The sequence below is a fragment of the Bufo bufo genome, chromosome 4, assembly GCF_905171765.1.
Source record: "Bufo bufo chromosome 4, aBufBuf1.1, whole genome shotgun sequence".
NCBI lineage: Eukaryota > Metazoa > Chordata > Amphibia > Anura > Bufonidae > Bufo > Bufo bufo.
In genome coordinates, this window is record NC_053392.1 from 470551339 (window position 1) to 470573489 (window position 22151).

The following is a 22151-nucleotide window of genomic DNA, read 5'->3' on the forward strand; positions in this document are numbered from 1 at the left end:
GCAGCACTGTTACCATTGAAGTGAATGGGAACGCTGCTGTCGTAACAAGTTCTTTCCATTACACAACAGATGAAGCTGTGTAGTCGCAGCAGAACAGTTGATCAGGTTGAGAGCTTATCCGGAGAATAGGCCATCACTTATAAAAGTTGGACAACCCCTAAGAAAAAAAATACATGAAAATATTCATGTGTGATTTTGTAGGAAAAATTAAATAGGCATTTTGGCTTGACTATTAGGGAACTGTAATGTTAACACACCTTTAAGTTCATTGCTGCGCCATCCTATCCTCAATTTTGGGAGGGATCAAGGACCAGTTCACTTATCACAACACAGCCTAAAAGGAGCCAGGTTTCCATTATTTACTGGCAACATCTATGCTGCACCCAGGTATACAAGCCTAAAGGGTTAAGCCTCTTTCACATTTGGATTAAGAGCTCTCCGGCAGGTGGTTATGGTAGAGAAAAGCCTTCTGGAGCTCTCTGGGTCTGGCATAGCCACATGTTAACACATGCCAATGGGGGCAGGTGGGCATGTGGTAGCATCCAGCTATGACAAATTCAGAATGCTCCAGCAGGCTGTTTTCTGCCAGAGACCTCGTAACGCTAATGTAAAACTAGCATTACTCTCATCTGCACGTTCATAACATATCCACAGGATATGTTATAAATGTTCAATTCCCACATATCCAGTCCCACCTATTCTATCCACAGCTACCTTGATAATGGAGGTTCCCGCAACCTCATCTCACGGCTTCACTTTTATGGGAGTGATGAAAGTAGTCAAGCATGCTTACATAGGTATTTTCAGAATTCTCGCTAAGATTAATGGAAGACATGGCCACTTCTCCACTCTGGGGTCTGGTGACCCTCATTATCAAGATCATAGTGGTGGGCCCGAACCTGTCAGACAAATATGGCATAGCCACATGTCCAAATGAGAATAATCATTTGAAGGGACACCTATAAATAGTTTCTGCCAGTTAGTAGATAGGGACACATCTTTTTTCTTCTCATTTCTTTTTATTTTATGATTGTAGATTATTTGTAGATCCTGCATTCTCTATATAGGTGATATCTGTCATTCTAATCCTGCCTGTAATGATAAGAAGCTAACTGCAGTAAAGTGATCTGTACAAACAAAGAAGTGGCACCTATTATTAGGCTTAGTGACTAGTGCAAAAAGTGCAGGCAATTATTATTATTTTTTTTATATATATGAAGGTATGTAAAATTAAATATAGCATCACTAAAAATTATTTTTAAATATGTTTAAAGGTGTTGGGCTTTTTCTGATTACTGTTGAACAATGTTTATGTAAGATGACTATCAGGAATCAAGACTTAGGGCTCTTTCACACTTGCGTTCTTTTCTTCCAGCATAGAGTTCCGTCGTCGGGGCTCTATGCCGGAAGAATCCTGATCAGGATTATCCTAATGCATTCTGAATGGAGAGAAATCCGTTCAGGATGCATCAGGATGTCTCCAGTTCCGGACCGGAACGTTTTTTGGCCGGAGAAAATACCGCAGCATGCTGCGCTTTTTGCTCCGGCCAAAAATCCTGAACACTTGCCGCAAGGCCGGATCCGGAATTAATGGCCATTGAAAGGCATTAATCCGGATCCGGCCTTAAGCTAAACGTCGTTTCGGCGCATTGCCGGATCCGACGTTTAGCTTTTTCTGAATGGTTACCATGGCTGCCAAGACGCTAAAGTCCTGGCAGCCATGGTAAAGTGTAGTGGGGAGCGGGGAAGCAGTATACTTACCGTCCGTGCGGCTCCCCGGGCGCTCCAGAGTGACGTCAGGGCGCCCCACACGCATGGATGTACTACCGTCCGTGCGGCTCCCCGGGCGCTCCAGAGTGACGTCAGGGCGCCCCACACGCATGGATGTACTACCGTCCGTGCGGCTCCCCGGGCGCTCCAGAGTGACGTCAGGGCGCCCCACACGCATGGATGTACTATCCGAAGTCGATTCCCTCATCTCTAATCAAAATTACTGTTATGAAATGTGGACATAATTTACAAAGATGCATGTACTAAAAAAATGAGAAATGTTACTGGTTAGGAAAGGTGTAGATGATCCAGTCTTGAACTCGTGAAAGGGATTGTTTTAGATTATATAAACGGTCAGGCAGCCCTTTAATCCCTTTAGGACCCTCACCGCACATATATGGCTCTGGTGGACATGACTTAAGGATCAGCGCCGTACATGTACGGCGGGCTGATCGGGCGGGTGCAGGAGCTACGCCCGCCGGATCAGCAGCACGGACCCGGCAGTGACTGACAGCCGGGCCCCTGCTGCATATGCCGGCATCAGTGAATACACCAATGTCGGCCTGTTAACCCCTTTTATGCTGCAGTCAAAGCTGACCGCGGAATGCAGAGGGTTCGTGGAGGGTACGGGTGCCCTCTGCTTCCCCATCGTGTCTGATGGTAGAGAAGGCAAGCCTGATGCCTTCCATAAGCATCAGAGCTTGCCTTCTACAGAAGCCTGTGAGATCCAGCCCTTAGTCTGGGTCTCACAGGCAGGCTGTCAGCATAAAAGCTGACAGTCAACGCATTACAATACAGGTTGTATTGTAATTAGAGATGAGCAAATTGAATCCCATGAAGTGGATAAATTTGATTAGTCTAGAAGCCGAATTTCCTCATGCTTCATGTCAGCGAATCGATTTAACCTGAAATAGTTAAAAAAAAATTCTAACTTGCCTCCTCCATTTGCTTGCGACGGGCCGCCAGCCTCCATCTTGCTTGAAGATCTCGGCTGAAATCCCGTGCGGCGCGAGATTACATTATCACGCCCGCCGGCGTGATGACGTAATCTCGCGCAGCACCGAATTTTGGCAGAGATTTTCGAGAAAGATGGCGACGGCCGGCCCGTCGCGAGCAAATGGAGGCGGTAAGGCTACTTTCACACTAGCGTTCGGAGCGGATCCGTCTGATGTTTCATCAGACGGATCCGCTCCGATAATGCAGGCGTTCGCATCCGTTCAGAACGGATGCGTCTGCATTAAAACTTAGAAAATTTTCTAAGTGTGAAAGTTGTCTGAGCGGATCCGTTCAGACTTTACATTGAAAGTCAATGGGGAACGGATCCGCTTGAAGATTGAGCCATATTGTGTCATCTTCAAGCGGATCCGTCCCCATTGACTTACATTGTAAGTGTGGACGGATCCGCTCGCCTCCGCACGGCCAGGCGGACACCCGAACGCTGCAAGCAGCGTTCAGGTGTCCGCTCACTGAGCGGAGCGGAGGCTGAACGCTGGCAGGCGGATGCATTCTCAGTGGATCCGCCTCCACTGAGAATGCATTGGGGCCAGACGGATGCGTTCGGGGCCGCTCGTGAGCCCCTTCAAACGGTGCGCACGAGCGGACACCCGAACGCTAGTGTGAAAGTAGCCTAAGTTTGATTTAATTAATTTTTATTGTTTATTTTACACTCAGATGCCGCGATCATGTATGAACGCGGCATCTAAGGGATAGAATGACGGGCGCGATGCTATCACAGTTCCCTGTCATTGCACCAATTACTTACAAAAAAATGCGCTTCATGACGATGTAATTCGTCACAAAGCAAATTTTTTTGTGAAATTCAGCGAATCAGCCAAATCAAACTTTTAAGAAATTTTCTCATCTCTAAGGCTCCTTTCACACGGGCGAGATTTCCGCGCGGGTGCAATGCGTGAGGTGAACGCATTGCACTCACACTGAATCCGGACCCATTCGTTTCTATGGGGCTGTGCAGATGAGCGGTGATTTTCACGCATCACTTGTGCGTTGCGTGAATATCGCAGCATGCTCCTCTTTGTGCGTTTTCCACGCAACACAGGCCCCATAGAAGTGTCTGGTTGCAAGCAAGTGCGGATTTGGTGCAATTTTCACGCACGGTTGCTAGGAGACGATCGGGATGGGGACCTGATCTTTATTATTTTCCCTTATAACATGGTTATAAGGGAAAATAATAGCATTCTTAATACAGAATGCATAGTACAATAGGGCTGGAGGGGTTAAAAAAAATATATTTTACTCACCTTAATCCACTTGTTCGTGCAGCCCGGCTTCTCTTCTGTCTTCATCTTTGCTGTGCACAGGAAAAGGACCTGTGGTGAAGTCACTGCGCTCATCACATGGTCCGTCACATGGCCCATCACCATGGTAAAAGATCATGTGATGGACCATGTGATGAGCGCAGTGACGTCATCAAAGGTCCTATTCCTCAAAGAAGAAGACAGAAGAGAAGCCGGGCTGCGCGAACAAATGGATTAAGGTGAGTTAAATTATTATATATTTTTTTTAACCCCTCCAGCCCTATTGTACAGTCGTGGCCAAAAGTTTTGAGAATTACATAAATATTGGAAATTAGAAAAGTTGCTGCTTAAGTTTTTAGAATAGCAATTTGCATATACTCCAGAATGTTATGAAGAGTGATCAGATGAATTGCATAGTCCTTCTTTGCCATGAAAATTAACTTAATCCCAAAAAAAACCTTTCCACTGCATTTCATTGCTGTCATTAAAGGACCTGCTGAGATCATTTCAGTAATCGTCTTGTTAACTCAGGTGAGAATGTTGACGAGCACAAGGCTAGAGATCATTATGTCAGGCTGATTGGGTTAAAATGGCAGACTTGACATGTTAAAAGGAGGGTGATGCTTGAAATCATTGTTCTTCCATTGTTAACCATGGTGACCTGCAAAGAAACGCGTGCAGCCATCATTGCGTTGCATAAAAATGGCTTCACAGGCAAGGATATTGTGGCTACTAAGATTGCACCTCAATCAACAATTTATAGGATCATCAAGAACTTCAAGGAAAGAGGTTCAATTCTTGTTAAGAAGGCTTCAGGGCGTCCAAGAAAGTCCAGCAAGCGCCAGAATCGTCTCCTAAAGAGGATTCAGCTGCGGGATCGGAGTTCCACCAGTGCAGAGATTGCTCAGGAATGGCAGCAGGCAGGTGTGAGCGCATCTGCACGCACAGTGAGGCAAAGACTTTTGGAAGATTGCCTGGTGTCAAGAAGGGCAGCAAAGAAGCCACTTCTCTCCAAAAAAAACACCAGGGACAGATTGATCTTCTGCAGAAAGTATGGTGAATGGACTGCTGAGGACTGGGGCAAAGTCATATTCTCCGATGAAGCCTCTTTCCGATTGTTTGGGGCATCTGGAAAAAGGCTTGTCCGGAGAAGAAAAGGTGAGCGCTACCATCAGTCCTGTGTCATGCCAACAGTAAAGCATCCTGAGACCATTCATGTGTGGGGTTGCTTCTCATCCAAGGGAGTGGGCTCACTCACAATTTTGCCCAAAAACACAGCCATGAATAAAGAATGGTACCAAAACACCCTCCAACAGCAACTTCTTTCAACAATCCAACAACAGTTTGGTGAAGAACAATGCATTTTCCAGCACGATGGAGCACCGTGCCATAAGGCAAAAGTGATAACTAAGTGGCTCGGGGACCAAAACGTTGACATTTTGGGTCCATGGCCTGGAAACTCCCCAGATCTTAATCCCATTGAGAACTTGTGGTCAATCCTCAAGAGGCGGGTGGACAAACAAAAACCCACTAATTCTGACAAACTCCAAGAAGTGATTATGAAAGAATGGGTTGCTATCAGTCAGGAATTGGCCCAGAAGTTGATTGAGAGCATGCCCAGTCAAATTGCAGAGGTCCTGAAAAAGAAGGGCCAACACTGCAAATACTGACTCTTTGCATAAATGTCATGTAATTGTCGATAAAAGCCTTTGAAACGTATGAAGTGCGTGTAATTATATTTCACTACATCACAGAAACAACTGAAACAAAGATCTAAAAGCAGTTTAGCAGCAAACTTTGTGAAAACTAATATTTGTGTCATTCTCAAAACTTTTGGCCACGACTGTACTATGCATTCTGTATTAAGAATGTTATTATTTTCCCTTATAACCATGTTATAAGGGAAAATAATACAATCTACACAACACCTAGCCCAAACCCGACCTTCTGTCAAGAAGTCCGGGTTCGGGTCTGGGTACCAAACATGCCGATTTTTCTCACGCGCATGCAAAACGCATTACAATGTTTTGCACTCGCGCAGAAAAATCGTGCATGTTCCCGCATCGCACCCGCATCTTTTCCCGCAATGCGCGTGTGAAACCAGCTTAATTGTAATGCATTTCAGAGGGGATCAGACCCCAGAGGTTGAAGTCACAGAGTGGGACAAAAATAAAAAGTTACAAGTAAAAAAATAATATTTTCCAAAAGTAAAAACACATAAAATTGTAAAAAAATAAAAATATAACCAGGCATATTGGGTATTGCCACGTCCATAACGACTGGCTATACAAAAATATCACATAATCTACCGCTTCACCTGAACGCCGTAGAAAAAATAAAATAAACACTGTGTTAAAACAATAATTTTTTTGTCACCTTACATCACAAAAAGTGCAACATCAAGCGATCAAAAAGGCATAAGCCCCCTAAAATAGTATTAAACCATCACTGCATCCTACAAAAAATGAGCCTCTACATAAAACAATCGGGCAAAAAAAAAAAAAAAACTATGGCTCTCATAATATGAAGACACTAAAACATGATTTTTTTTTGTTTCAAAAATGCTTTTATTGTGTTAAAAGTAAAAAAAAAAAAAGTAGACATATTAGGTATCGCCGTGTCCGTAACAACCAGGTCTATTAAAATATCACATAACCTAATCCCTCAGATGAACACCGTAAAAAAAGAAAATAAAAACGGTGTAAAAAAAAGCTATTTTGTGTTACCTTACATCACAAAAAGTGTAAGACCAAGCGATCAAAAAGTCATACACACCCCAAAAAAAAAGTACCCATTAAACCATCATCTTATCCTGCAAAAAATAAGACCCTACTTAAGACAATCGCCCAAAAAAAAAAAATAGGGCTCTCAGAATATGGAGACACTAAAACATGATTTTTTTGGTTTCAGAAATGCATTTATTGTGTAAAACTTAAATAAATAAATAAAGTATACATATTAGGTATTGCCGCATCGGAACCTGCTGTACACAAATATCACATGACCTAACCCCTCAGGCAAACACTGTAAAAATGTCATATGCACCCTAAAATAGTACCAATCCAACCGTCATCTCATGCCCAAAAAATTACCCCCTAAATAATCGCCCAAAAAATTTAAAAAAACTTTGCCTTTCAGAATATGGAGACACAAAAAAATATTTTTTTTCAAAAATGCTTTATTACGTAAAATTGAAACAATCAACCTAAAAAGTAATATTTGGTATTGTCGAGTCTGTAACAACCTGCTCTATAAAAATACCACATGATCTAACCTGTCAGATGAACATTGTAAATAACAAAAAATAAAAACCATGCCAAAATAGCTATTTTTTGTTACCTTGCATCACAAAAAGTGTAATATAGAGCAACCAAAAATCATATGTACCCTAAAATAGTAACAAAAAAACTGCCACCTTATCCCGTAGTTTCCAAAATGGGCTCACTTTTTGGTGCTTCTACTCTAGGGTTGCATCAGGGGGTCTTCAAATGTGACATGGCAACTTAAAATTATCCCAGTGAAATCTGCCTTCCAAAAACCATATGGCATTCCATTCCTTCTGTGCCCTGTAAAACTACAGAATCAGGGCAATAAATATTGAGTTTTGTTTGGCTGTTAACTCTTGCTTTGTTAGCGGGGAAAAAAATGGATTAAACTGTTAAATCTTCCAAAAAAGTTAAATTCTGAAATTTCATCTACATTTAACTTTAATCCCTTATCCCCTTCACGCAACATCACGTACATGTACGTGGGTGAATGTGGTGCCTCACCGCATCCCCACGTGCATGTACGTGATCGGCTTTCACTGTCAGCGCAGGGAGCGAAGCGCTGAAACTTCAGTGAAGCCGGCGTGCTGGGGTTGCTAGGCAACCAGAGAAGCCGGCAGGCACTGTATAGGCGCTCTGACCCGCCCGCGATCGCTGTGATTGGTCCATTACTGCAGAGGGACCAATCGCAGCGCATCGGGGCAGGTAAGGGGGGGTTAGGGAGGGACTATGTGCTTCTCCTGTCAGGGAAGCGACAGAGAAGGAGATAGTGTGAAAATATTCCCGACCTATGACGAGTATACTCGTCATGGCGCACTGCTACTTAGCGCGCCATGATGAGTATACACATCAAGGCATTTAACTGTCACCATGGTGACAGCGCTGAGATCCCGGCTGTCACACACAGCCGGGCACCTTGGGTCAATGCCGAGGGGGGTCCTGTGACCCCCCCCCCCATGTCGGCGATCGCTGCAAACCACAGGTCAATTCAGACCTGCGGTTTGTAGCGCTTTCTGCAGTTTCTGATCCCCGTGGTCCCGGATGCGTTCAGAGTGCGTTCAGTGAAACTCGCACTATTTTGCAAGCAAGTTCAGTTTTGTCTGCGGTTGCGTTTAGTTGTTCAGTTTTTTCCACGCGGGTGCAATGCGTTTTGATGCGTTTTTCACACGCGTGATAAAAAACGGAATGTTTACAAACAACATCTCTTAGCAACCATCAGTGAAAAACGCATCGCACCCGCACTTGCTTGTGGATGCAATGCGTTTTTCACGCAGCCCCATTCACTTCTATGGGGCCAGGGCTGCGTGAAAAACGCAGAATATAGAACATGCTGTGATTTTCACGCAACGCAGAACTGATGCGTGAAAAACAACGCTCATGTACACAGACCCATTGAAATGAATGGGTCCGGATTCAGTGCGGGTGCTATGCGTTCATGTCACGCATTGCACCCGCGTGGAAAACTCGCTTGTGTGAAAGGGACCTTACACTTTTTATTTTTTATGGTGTTTATCTGAGGGGTTAGGTCAGGCATCCTCAAACTGCGGCCCTCCAGCTGTTGCAAAACTACAACTCCCAGCATGCCCGAACAGCCTACAGGTATCAGCCTACAGCAGGGCAAATTGCGGTCCCCAATGCACAAAACGGATGCACAACGTTCGTGTGAAGGAAGTGGTTACACATAATTGTGGAGTGTCGATCAGTTGCTATGGCAGATAAGGGCCTTCTGAAGACTCCTAGACCTGTTATGTTATGGCTTGTATTAAATCCTTCCAGAATGCTGGTAAAATTGTAATAGAAACTGCATTGATGTGAATTGTACAAGCAATCAAATGATTTCTGGTTTAAGATGAATTCAGTTTTTTTAAAATAGAAAAACAAACTATTAAGAATAAAAAAAGTCATTTGTCAAATCAAAAAAAAAATTGAAAAAACATAATTGGTATTGCCACATCCGAAAATGTCTTAAATATTAAAATATCATGTTGTTCATCATGCACGGTGAATGTAATAAGAAAAAAATCCCCAATGCCAAAATCGTTTTTGGGCACAATAAAGTTAATCTGTCATTTCTGAATGTTGTAAAAACAAAACCCAAAAAAGGCAGAATTACGTTTGTTTCCAAACCCACAAAAAATGTTTTTACAGTTTCTCAATACATCATATAAACTATTAATGGTTCCATTAGAAAAGTACAAGTCATCCTGTAAAACACAAGCTCTAATATGGCCTTGTCAACTAAAAAATACTAAAATTATGACTCTTTGAAGGTCATTAGGGGTTAACATACCTAGGGACTGGGAGTTATGAAACATATATTATGCCATAGGCACCATGTTGATAAATTTAGCTGTAAACTCATGCATCTTTTGAAACCAAATCTACAAAACACAAGGAAAAGTATACATATGTGGTATCACCGGATTTGTACTGACCTGGAGAATAAAGATCACCAGTCAGTTTTACCACATAATGAACACCATAAAAAAAAATAAAACATTAAAACTGTGGCAAAATTGAGTTTTTTTTCCAGTTCCACCACCTTTGGATTTTTTCCCCACTACATTCTATGCAATATTAAATGGTGGTGTTGGAAAGTACAACACAAAAAATAAGCCCTCATAAGACTATGTAAATGGAAAAATTAAAAAGTTATGGCTCTGGGAAGGCAGAGAGCGAACAACAAAAACGCAAAGTAAAAAAAAACTGCGGTAGAAGGAGTTAAATAAGTTTATTGGAGAAAACCGTACAATTAAAAATAGACTCTAGTACCCTGTTGGGCCACCTTTAGTCTGGATACAAGATGAGATTCTGTTGAGCATGGAGGAATACAGATTCTGTATGGTATCCTGTGGCACATTTGCCCACAGATATGGCATCTTGGCCTGTAGACCCTGCACTCTGGTGCCCCACCTGGTCTCATAAATGCTTGAATGGAGATAACTCTGGGAACCAGACACACCGAGGAAGTATGATCTTACAGAGACATTCCTGGGAAACTCTTGCTGTGTGTAAGTGAGCACTAACCTTCTAAAAAACTTGCAGTTGGAAACCCTGCCATTAGAGGCAACATGTGGCTTCAAGATGTGGCGCACATATTGCTGAGCTGTTCAGTGTCTTTCGTATCATTACTAGGGGTGTCCAACTGTCGTATGCAATGGGTCCCTAGATCATCACACCAGCAGTTGGGGCATTGCTTAGCTCCACAGCAGGGACAGGATTGAAGTGCTCACCACAAGGCCTACATAAACTAACCCAACCATTGTCAGATCTCAACCAGAACCTGGATTTGTCGCAAAATATGGTTCCAGTCTATAGAAGTCCAGGTTTCTCATTCACAACACCATTAAAAAGCATCAATAGCTGTCTGTCAATGGCAGTGATGTAATGGACACAGTGACAGCAAATTTCCTTCTGCTAAGTGCCTGAAAATGGTTCGGGCAGAGACAGGGGTGTGTAATGAAGGTACTACCTGTGTCTGGATGGTGGACACTGGAATTGTGGGAGTTGCTTATGCTTGTCAGTGGATCAAACAATCCTCTCCTTTAGTGGTCTGTCTGGACCGTCCAGAGTCTGTTTGCCATGTGCATGCCCTCACATAACCAGAGGAAATCTGGCTTGTCCAGGCCACTTTAGAAGGAGAGCAGAGGGCGCCCGTTCATGGCTGGGAGAGTAGGTGCTGAGGCGGACACACGATAGGGAAAGCAGTGTAATGATTATGCAGAAAAAAAGAGACATTTGCTTAACTAGTAAAATAATCTCACATAATACATAACTGTGCAGTATGGTATAGTTAGGGTACTTTCACACTTGCGGCAGAGAGATCCGGCAAGCAGTTCCGTCGCCGGAACTGCCTGCTGGATCAGGCAAAACGTATTCCAACTGATGGCATTAGTAAGACTGATCAGGATCCTTATCAGTCTTAAAAATGCCTGATCAGTCGAAAAAATGCATTGAAATGCTGTATCCGTCTTTCCGGTGTCATCCAGCAAAACGGATCCAGCATTTATTTTTTTCACCTTTTTTTCAGTCTGCGCATGCGCAGACCGGAAGGACGGATCCGCTATTCCTGTATTCTGAATGCCGGATCCGGCACTAATACATTCCTATGGGTAAAAATGCTGGATCCGGCATTCAGGCAAGTCTTCAGTTTTTTTCCGCCGGAGATAAAACCGTAGCATGCTACGGTTTTCTCTTTTGCCTGATCAGTCAAAATGACTGAACTGAAGACATCCTGATGCATCCTGAATGGATTACTCTCCATTCAGAATGCATGGGGATATGCCTGATCAGTTATTTTCCGGTATAGAGACCCTATGCCGGAAAAGAAAAACGCTAGTCTGAAAGTACCCTTACGTAGTTATATAGTACATCGAGTTTAACCATGGGATGAGTGGGTATGTGAATTTTAGGGAATGGGAGAACCATCTGCATATTTTCATAAGCATTAATGTTATTTAGTCTTTTTTTTTGTAAATTCTTTATTTATGAAGAATTTTCATTATAAAGACATGTAAACATTGACATGTTCATACAGGTAATGAAAATTTAGGCATAGATACAGCCAACTGACCACTTGGATGGACAATCCCCACACAAGTAGACAAGGAGGAAATACATCTAAAGGTGCAAGGCAATTTAGTCGATGCAGGCTTACAAGCGAGACATAACATCATGGTAGTTCAAAAAGAGAAGCGAAATATTCATTATCTGAACATTAGATCGATGTTACATGCGTACGTTATATGCCTAATTCCTGAGATTCAGTAGAACTGTCAGAACACTAACAAACAACAATAACAAACACACAGTAGACAGATGGGTCCGTTAGTATGCCTGATAATCAGGGAGCGCTATTATAATGCACATATCATAGTGGGTGAGGAATGTAAGCGACCTAGTACATGTTAGGATAACATTGGAAAGAGCATACTTGTTCTATTAAATGAGTAACAATCATATGGAGTGTGAAGAGAGGGAAGCAGGCGTCCCAGTCTAGCAAGGCCTATAAATGTCATGTCTTTCGAGTACAAGGTAGAGGGCACATATATAAATTTTTCTGAATAAGTGCATATAGTATAAGTTCCTACATAGGAACTGTGGAATTTCAACCATGGTTGCCATGTCTTTAGGAATACGTATCTATTACTCTTTTCCCAACTCACCATTTCTTCCATAAGACACATCTGATGAGTGTTCTCCACCCATTCTTTAATGGTAGGAGGCTCTGAACTTCTCCATTTAGTGGGGATAATATATTTAGCTGCAGCTATCATGTGTGTAGCCAAACTACTAAAGGAGGGCCGAAAATCTCTCTGAGGCAGCCATAACAAGACAAGAGCGGGAGTTAGCAAGATCTTGGAATCGCAGACACTATTGATGGTCTGTTCTATTTCTGACCAGAAGTCTGAGACTTTCCTACAAGACCACCAAATGTGAGAGATGGAGCCTTTTTCCTCTTGGCATCTCCAGCACCTGTCTGATGGAGAGATGAGCTCTATGAAGGAAATCAGGGGTCTTATACCACCTTGATAATATTTTGAAGGAGTTTTCCTGAATGCGTATGCATCTCGAAAAACCACGGGAGTTTTTCAATATTACTCTAACTTCGTCATCTGAGAGGGGAATCTGTAGTTCACTTTCCCATGCTCTCAAATAAGTAGGCTTCCCAGATGAGGAGTCTAGGATTAGTTGAGAGTATAACTTTGAGAGAGTTTTAGGGGGGGAAGTTGGCAACAAAATGTAATTTTCAAGCCAAGTGGGATCGTTGTGCGGCTGTACGCATAGCTTCTTGTATTTTTTGCAGCATAATTCAAGATCTAACTCTACTAGTCTGGACCATAGATAACTGGGTACTTGAGTTTGGGCCTTTTTTAGGAATTCTGGAAGAGCCTCGATTCCAATCAGGTCAGAGATTCTAAGTTTGTTTAAGTGCAACCAGGCTCTATGAAAGTCACCTCTATCTTTATTAAGGTAAAACGGAAGAGCAGATAAGGGAGCTATAGGTGAGAGTTTATTAATGGACATTGATAGGGCCTTGACCTTTCCGCAAACCTGGAACATACACCGGGTTAGGGCGCTAAGGGAGGTTTTGTCCTTTTTAGCAGGAGCGTGAACCCAAAGTCGATGCAGGGCATAGTCCCCTAACAGAGCTTTCTATAGGTCGACGTGTAGGGCATTGTTATGGGGTCTAGCCAACTCAATCCACCTCTCCAACTGAATAGCATGGAGGTACTTTTTTAAGTCGGGGAGGGACAATTCTCCTTTGCTGTGTTTTCTAATGAGGAGAGAGTAAGCTAAACGTGTTTTTTTGTTAGACCATAAGAACCTACTAAATAAGACCCGGAATTCAGAAATAAATCTATTTGATTGTGGTATGGGTATACATCTCAAAGTATAGAGGATCTGTGGTAGGGCATATGTGGACAGTAAATTCTTCTTTCCCAACCACGAGAGGAAGGGGAGTTTAATAGAGACTAGGTAAGACTTAATTTTGCTAAATAAAGGGACGTAATTAAGTCTAAACAGATGGGAAGGGTTTGCTGGGATCATAATCCCCAGGTGCTTAATAGCCTCTCTCTGCCATTGGAAGGGGACACTTGTTCTGATCTCTGACATGTGTTTCTCCGGGGCTGTAATGTTAAGTATTTCAGATTTATCATAGTTGATCTTGAAGTTGGAGATTTCTCCAAAGTCCAAAAATATTTTGATCACCTCGGGAATTGCCTCTTTAGGATTTGTTATGAAGAGAAGCAGGTCGTCCGCAAAGGCTGCCAGTGAGTGAGTTCTCCCATTCACCTTCAACCCTTTGATAGCCTCAGAAATTCTTAATTTGCATAATAGCAACTCCAGGGACAAAATGAATAATGCTGGAGAGAGAGGGCAGCCCTGTCTCGTCCCATTGGAGATATGGAAGGGAGGGGAAAGAGATCCATTGACCAGGACTCTGGCTGAGGGACGTGTATATAGAGAGAAAATGGCTGAGATGAACAAGGGCGGGAAGCCAAAGTGGCTCAACGCCCTTTCTATGAAAACCCAGTTAACCCTGTCAAATACTTTTTCAGCATCTGTTCCTAAAAGCGTTAGTGGGATTTTATGGTGTTTTGCGTAATATATGGCATGTAAAACTCTACTAACGTTGTGTTTACCTTCACGACCCTTAACAAAGCCTACCTGTTCCTCACCTATAAGCTTAGGTAGTAACTTAGCTATCCTATGGCTTAGAAGCTTGGCCCATATTTTAACATCAACGTTGAGCAGGGAGATTGGTCTGTAGCTGCTGCATTTGGTGGGGTCTTTTCCTTCTTTAGGAATAACTGTTATGTGAGCGATTAGCGATTGTGGTGGGAGGGATTTCCCATTTAGTAGGGAATTACATAAATTTACTAGATGTGGGGCAAGGGTGACTTTAAATTTTTTATAATAAACTATGGGTAGCCCATCAGGCCCTGGGCATTTCCCTGAAGGGATATTCGCCAGAACATCTAATATTTCTTCTACTGTCACTGGGGAAAGCAACGTGTCTTTTTCATCTTTAGTTAAGGTCGGGACTTTAACTGCTTCTAGAAAGGTGTAAATTTTGGTCATCGTAAGATTGGGGTCCTAGCAAACTCTTCTGCTATGGCAGGGGTATTAGTGAGTTGAAGATCTTGATCAGATTTAATACTAGCAATGAAGGCCTTCTCTCTTTGACCCTTAATCATTTGTGAGAGAAGTCTAGAACCTCTATCACCATGAACGTATAGCTTGTATTTAGCTGACCTAAGGGCTTTGGCTGACTTAATGTTTAACAAATCCTTTATATGGCTTCTCAGTTTAAGAATGGCATTATAATGGGTTTCTGAAGGGTTACCTTTGTTGATGTTTTCTAGGGCAGAGATTTGAGCTAAAATTGAGTCAATCTTAAGTGACCTTTGCTTACGGACCCAGGATCCCAGGGAGATGAGCTCACCTCTAATGAACGCCTTGTGGGCTTCCCATATCATGGCCGTATCTATATGGGGAGTATTATTTAGTTCGAAAAAGGCTACAAGCTTCTCTTCCAACTTACTTCTGTCTTTTTCACTTTCTAAAAGGGTTTCATTTAGTCTCCATGACCAAGCTTTAGGAGGAAGACCTTTCAGCTGAATCACCAGAGAGACAGGGGCATGATCAGAAACAGTGATCTGTCCAATGGTAGAGGATACAATCTTATCCAATACATGGTTGGATATAAAAAGATAGTCCAAACGCTGGTAGGATTTGTGGACAGCTGAGAAAAACGTATAGTCCCTGTCACTAGGGTGAGACAGCCTCCAGGTATCTGTTATTTGGTGTGCAGCTAATGCCCTACTTAGCTTACGCATTTGTGCAGTGGAGTATTTGGGGATACTAGAGGTAGAGTCCATGAGATGGTCAAGGGTCAAATTTAGATCTCCACCCAAGATCAACAGTCCCTCTCTAAAGTCTTGTAGTGAGCTTAACATCCTGGTTAGCCAAGGTATTTGCCTAGAATTAGGGGCATACACATTAACTAAAGTCACCTTACTACCATAAAGCTTTCCTTTTAGGAACAAGTACCTACTCTCAGGGTCAATATACTGTGCTTGTAATTTAAAGGGGACAATAGCCCTAATCCCTATGGAAACTCCTCTAGAGGCTGAAGAGTGAGTACTGTGGAACCATTTTGTATAATATTTAGTGAAAAGGGCCGGAATACGATTGTGCCTGAAGTGCGTCTCCTGCAGGAACAATAGGTCTGCCCTCTCTCTCCTTAACATGTGGAAGACCTGACTTCACTTTTGGGGGACATTAAGCCCATTCGTATTAATTGAAGTTACCTTTAAAGGATCCATAAGTTATGGAAGGTTTCATAGCAGAATAAGAGGTCGCATCCCAGTAAGGCAAATATCTTCGGACACAGGACCCATCCTGACAAACTATAAACAAGGTAAATAAGAACAAATTTGAGCATGTTAATACTCAGAATAGTATCGACAGAGTAAGAACCTCCAGAAAAGCAGAAAGGAGGTATGAGGGGTAAGAGAATATAATGGAAGGAGAAGGAGTAGAATAAAGAATGAGAGTAGAAGAGAGAGAGGAGAAACTGTGATGTACAGAAAGCCTACACAAGCTCCCACAGCACAGCTTAGAAAGATAAGACAAACCAGGAGGGGGGGGGGGGAGGAAAAACAAGACATGCTTATAATTCAGGAAATTGCTACCCCCCTCCTCCCAGAGTCAAAAATTGTGGGTTCCCACGAAAATGATAATTGAGGTGCCACATTGCTCTCTTGGGACTCCCCTCAGAAGCTATGTAATGGGAGGTAGACCCAAGGAATCAACTATTAATAGCATAGTAACCTAGTACATAATGTCCCGTATCCTAACTTCTATAAGAAGAAAGAATAATAGGAAAAACTGCATCTCATCAACGCCACCTTACTCAGGACAAAACAGCCCCTACGGTTAATGTAAATCTAGATGGGTAACAAGGTGGTGGCAGTGATGAGGTTAACAGACTATGACATGGTATGCAATCAGGCATTCAGGGTGGATTGAGATGAAAAAGAAAAGGATATTAAAACTGGCACAATGGTACCGGTTTGCTACCGGAATAGTACCGCAAATGTGAAATAATAAAGCCGATCAGGTTCACAAACTAGCTTCAAGTGTCCTGGAGATCTGCCTGGCGCTTCTTCGCCTGGGGTGACTTGAACTTCTTAGCGATTCGCCAATCCTCAATGGCGGGCAAAGGAGGTATCTTCATTTCACCGGACATTGGCAACCACGAGGGAATGTCCAGAGGTTCCACTTGTAAGGCATCCCACATTTTGTTAAGGTCATCTGGGTGACGAATGATAATTTGCTTCCCATTAACTGTAGCGCAGAGGCCAAAGGGAAAAAGCCATCGCAAGGGATGTCGTCTTTCCCTTAAGTTGTCTCTGCTTAGCAAGTGTACTTGCTGCTAGATCTTGGAACAACTGGATTTTGCAGCCTTCAAGCGAAATGTCTTCTTTGTGCCTAGCGGCAGTTAAAATGGCGGCCGTATCCACATAGCTGAGTAAGCCACATACAATGTCGCGCGGTGGGGCGTTTGGCGGCGGTTTGGGTCTGAAGGCCCTATGGGCTCTTTCTATAACTATTTTCATTGCCTGTTCTTGGCCAAGGAGAGAGGAGAAAATTTGACTAACCGTGTCCAGTATGTCATCTCTCTGCATACTTTCAGGAACTCCTCTTATGCAAATGTTTTTTCTCCGGCTCCTGTTTTCCTGATCTTCCAGGTGCAAGAAAGCTGTATTCATTTGTAGTGTTGAGCGAACAGTTCGAGCATAGTTCGGGTCCGTACCGAATTTTGGGGTGTTCGTGACACGGACCCGAACCCGAACTTTTTCGTAAAAGTTCGGGTTCGGGTTCGTTGTTCGGCATGTATTTTGGCGCATTTTGAAAGGCTGCAAAGCAGCCAATCAACATGCATCATACTACTTGCCCTAAGATGCCATCGCAGCCATGCCTACTATTGGCAAGGCTGTGATTGGCCAAGTGCAGCATGTGACTCAGCCTCTTATAAGCTTGTGCGCACGTCGGGACGTGCTCACTCCCGATGTGAATAGAACAGGGTTAGACGCAGCTGATGCTAGGGCGAGAATAGGCAGGGATAATTGAATAACTGGAAGCAAATTTCTCTCCTCCACCTGTGATTCATCTGAACAACTGCAGCTGAGCTGCTTTTTTGATAGGGATTGGCTATTTTTAGAGTGGCCAGAGTGATTTTTCCATCCACATGTACCCGGGCTGACCGCCGGCCGCCATTTTGCGACTTGTAGTGCTGCAGCAGAAGCTGCCACAGTGTGCATTCCAAAGCTCCAAACAAGTCAGACATCTACACCTGGGATTCAGACCAATAGCGATTTAGCAGCACAGTCCAAGGCTATTTTTTTTAAAGGTTGTGCAGACCATTTTGTGGCACATGTTACTGGGCTGATAGGCGGCGGCTATCTTGGGACTAGTGCTGCAGCACAATCTCTCCCAACGTCCATTAATCACTTGTAATAGTGGTCTGTGCCATAGAAATCCTACATCAGGGACTTGGGTGTGCTTGTGTCACCCCTACTAATACCAGTCCACCTGTAATCCATACAGTGAAAAGCCATAAAGTATTCCAGTGAGGGAATTTTTTTTTTATTTAAAAAAGGCCAAGTTAGTTTATCTGGCGTTCAATATACTAGATACAGTTAGGCCTGCGTTTCATACATCTGGAATTAGCAAACTAATGTGCTGGGGTTGGGAAAACATATATGTACCCATACTAGAATCTGTCAAAGAAAGCGGTACTCACATATAACAGTCATTCCATCTGTAATCCATACAGTCAAAAGACTGAAAGTATTCCAGTGAGGGAATTTTTTTTATTTAAAAAAGGCCAAGTTAGTTTATCTGGCGTTCAATATACTAGATACAGTTAGGCCTGCGTTTCATACATCTGGAATTAGCAAACTAATGTGCTGGGGTTGGGAAAACATATATGTACCCATACTAGAATCTGTCAAAGAAAGCGGTACTCACATATAACAGTCATTCCATCTGTAATCCATACAGTCAAAAGACTGAAAGTATTCCAGTGAGGGAATTTTTTTTTTATTTAAAAAAGGCCAAGTTAGTTTATCTGGCGTTCAATATACTAGATACAGTTAGGCCTGCGTTTCATACATCTGGAATTAGCAAACTAATGTGCTGGGGTTGGGAAAACATATATGTACCCATACTAGAATCTGTCAAAGAAAGCGGTACTCACATATAACAGTCATTCCATCTGTAATCCATACAGTCAAAAGACTGAAAGTATTCCAGTGAGGGAATTTTTTTTATTTAAAAAAGGCCAAGTTAGTTTATCTGGCGTTCAATATACTAGATACAGTTAGGCCTGCGTTTCATACATCTGGAATTAGCAAACTAATGTGCTGGGGTTGGGAAAACATATATGTACCCATACTAGAATCTGTCAAAGAAAGCGGTACTCACATATAACAGTCATTCCATCTGTAATCCATACAGTCAAAAGACTGAAAGTATTCCAGTGAGGGAATTTTTTTTATTTAAAAAAGGCCAAGTTAGTTTATCTGGCGTTCAATATACTAGATACAGTTAGGCCTGCGTTTCATACATCTGGAATTAGCAAACTAATGTGCTGGGGTTGGGAAAACATATATGTACCCATACTAGAATCTGTCAAAGAAAGCGGTACTCACATATAACAGTCATTCCATCTGTAATCCATACAGTCAAAAGACTGAAAGTATTCCAGTGAGGGAATTTTTTTTATTTAAAAAAGGCCAAGTTAGTTTATCTGGCGTTCAATATACTAGATACAGTTAGGCCTGCGTTTCATACATCTGGAATTAGCAAACTAATTTGCTGGGGTTGGGAAAACATATATGTACCCATACTAGAATCTGTCAAAGAAAGCGGTACTCACATATAACAGTCATTCCATCTGTAATCCATACAGTCAAAAGACTGAAAGTATTCCAGTGAGGGAATTTTTTTTTTATTTAAAAAAGGCCAAGTTAGTTTATCTGGCGTTCAATATACTAGATACAGTTAGGCCTGCGTTTCATACATCTGGAATTAGCAAACTAATGTGCTGGGGTTGGGAAAACATATATGTACCCATACTAGAATCTGTCAAAGAAAGCGGTACTCACATATAACAGTCATTCCATCTGTAATCCATACAGTCAAAAGACTGAAAGTATTCCAGTGAGGGAATTTTTTTTATTTAAAAAAGGCCAAGTTAGTTTATCTGGCGTTCAATATACTAGATACAGTTAGGCCTGCGTTTCATACATCTGGAATTAGCAAACTAATTTGCTGGGGTTGGGAAAACATATATGTACCCATACTAGAATCTGTCAAAGAAAGCGGTACTCACATATAACAGTCATTCCATCTGTAATCCATACAGTCAAAAGACTGAAAGTATTCCAGTGAGGGAATTTTTTTTATTTAAAAAAGGCCAAGTTAGTTTATCTGGCGTTCAATATACTAGATACAGTTAGGCCTGCGTTTCATACATCTGGAATTAGCAAACTAATTTGCTGGGGTTGGGAAAACATATATGTACCCATACTAGAATCTGTCAAAGAAAGCGGTACTCACATATAACAGTCATTCCATCTGTAATCCATACAGTCAAAAGACTGAAAGTATTCCAGTGAGGGAATTTTTTTTATTTAAAAAAGGCCCAGTTAGTTTATCTGGCGTTCAATATACTAGATACAGTTAGGCCTGCGTTTCATACATCTGGAATTAGCAAACTAATGTGCTGGGGTTGGGAAAACATATATGTACCCATACTAGAATCTGTCAAAGAAAGCGGTACTAACATATAACAGTCATTCCATCTGTAATCCATACAGTCAAAAGACTGAAAGTATTCCAGTGAGGGGATTTTGCTTATAAAAAATAATATATTTCATTGTGGTGCGAGTTGAATCGCAACAATGAAGAAAAATACTATTAAGGGACGAGGACGCGGTCGTGGTGGTGTCCGTGGAGCCTCTGTTGCTGGTAGAGGACGTGGCCGTTCGGCCCCAGGCGCACACAGTAGGGAACGAACTCCCTCAACTAGCCGGCAGAATGTACCGCAATATCTTGTGGGGCACAATGCCGCTCTTAGGATGGTAAGGCCTGAGCAGGTACAGGCATTAATCGATTGGGTGGCCGACAGTGCTTCCAGCACGTTCACCACATGGTCTTCCACCCAGTCTTCTGCGGAAAGCGCACAGGTGGCACCTGAAAACCAAGCCCATCAGTCTGTCACATCACCCCCAAGCATATCAGGGAAACGGTCTGAGCCACAAGTTATGCAGCAGTCTCTTCTTCTGTTTGAAGACTCTGCTTCCAGGGTTTCCCAGGGGCGTCCACCTAGCCCTTCCCCAGTGGAGGAAGACATACCATGCACTGACGCACAACCACTTATGTCTCCAGATGAAGAGGACATGGGAATACCACCACAGCAGAGTCACCGACTCTCTGATGATGACGAAACACAGGTGCCCACTGCCGCGTCTTTTTGCAGTGTGCAGACTGAACAGGAGGAGGTCAGGGAGGGAGACTGGGTGGAAGACGATGCAGAGGACGATGAGGTCTTAGACCCCACATGGACTGAAGGTCGTGGCGATGACTTTCACAGTTCAGAGGAAGAGGTAGTGGTGAGACCGAGACAACAGCGAAGCCAAAGAGGGAGCAGGGGGCCAAAGCAGACGAGCCGCCGCCCCCAGAGTTCGCCTGCTACTGGACATCGCCAACAGGGACCCAGCCCCACAAAGGCAGCTTCAAAGAGTTCCCTGGCATGGCACTTCTTTAAACAATGTCCTACCGACAAGACCCGAGTGACTTGCACGCTCTGCCATCAGAGCCTGAGGCGAGGCATTAACGTTCTGAACCTCAGCACAACCTGCATGACCAGGCATCTACATGCAAAGCATGAACTGCAGTGGGGTACACACCTTAAAAACCAGGCACTCGCTGAGGCTCCCCCTGCTCCCTCTACCGCTGCTGCCTCGGCTTCCGCCTCGAGAGGAATGTTGCCACCTGCCGAGCAGCAAACAGAGGATGTGCCACCGACACCACCACCACCGCCACCGTCAACTAGCGTCTCCACTATATCACACAGCAGCGTTCAGCTCTCAATATCTCAAACCTTAGAGAGGAAGCGCAAATTCCCCCCGAGTCACCCTCGAGCCCTTGGCCTGAACGCCAGCATTTCTAAACTGCTGGCCTTTGAAATGCTGTCATTCCGGCTGGTGTACACAGACAGCTTCAAAAAGCTGATGGCCATGGCTGTCCCGCAGTATGTGGTTCCCAGCCGCCACTACTT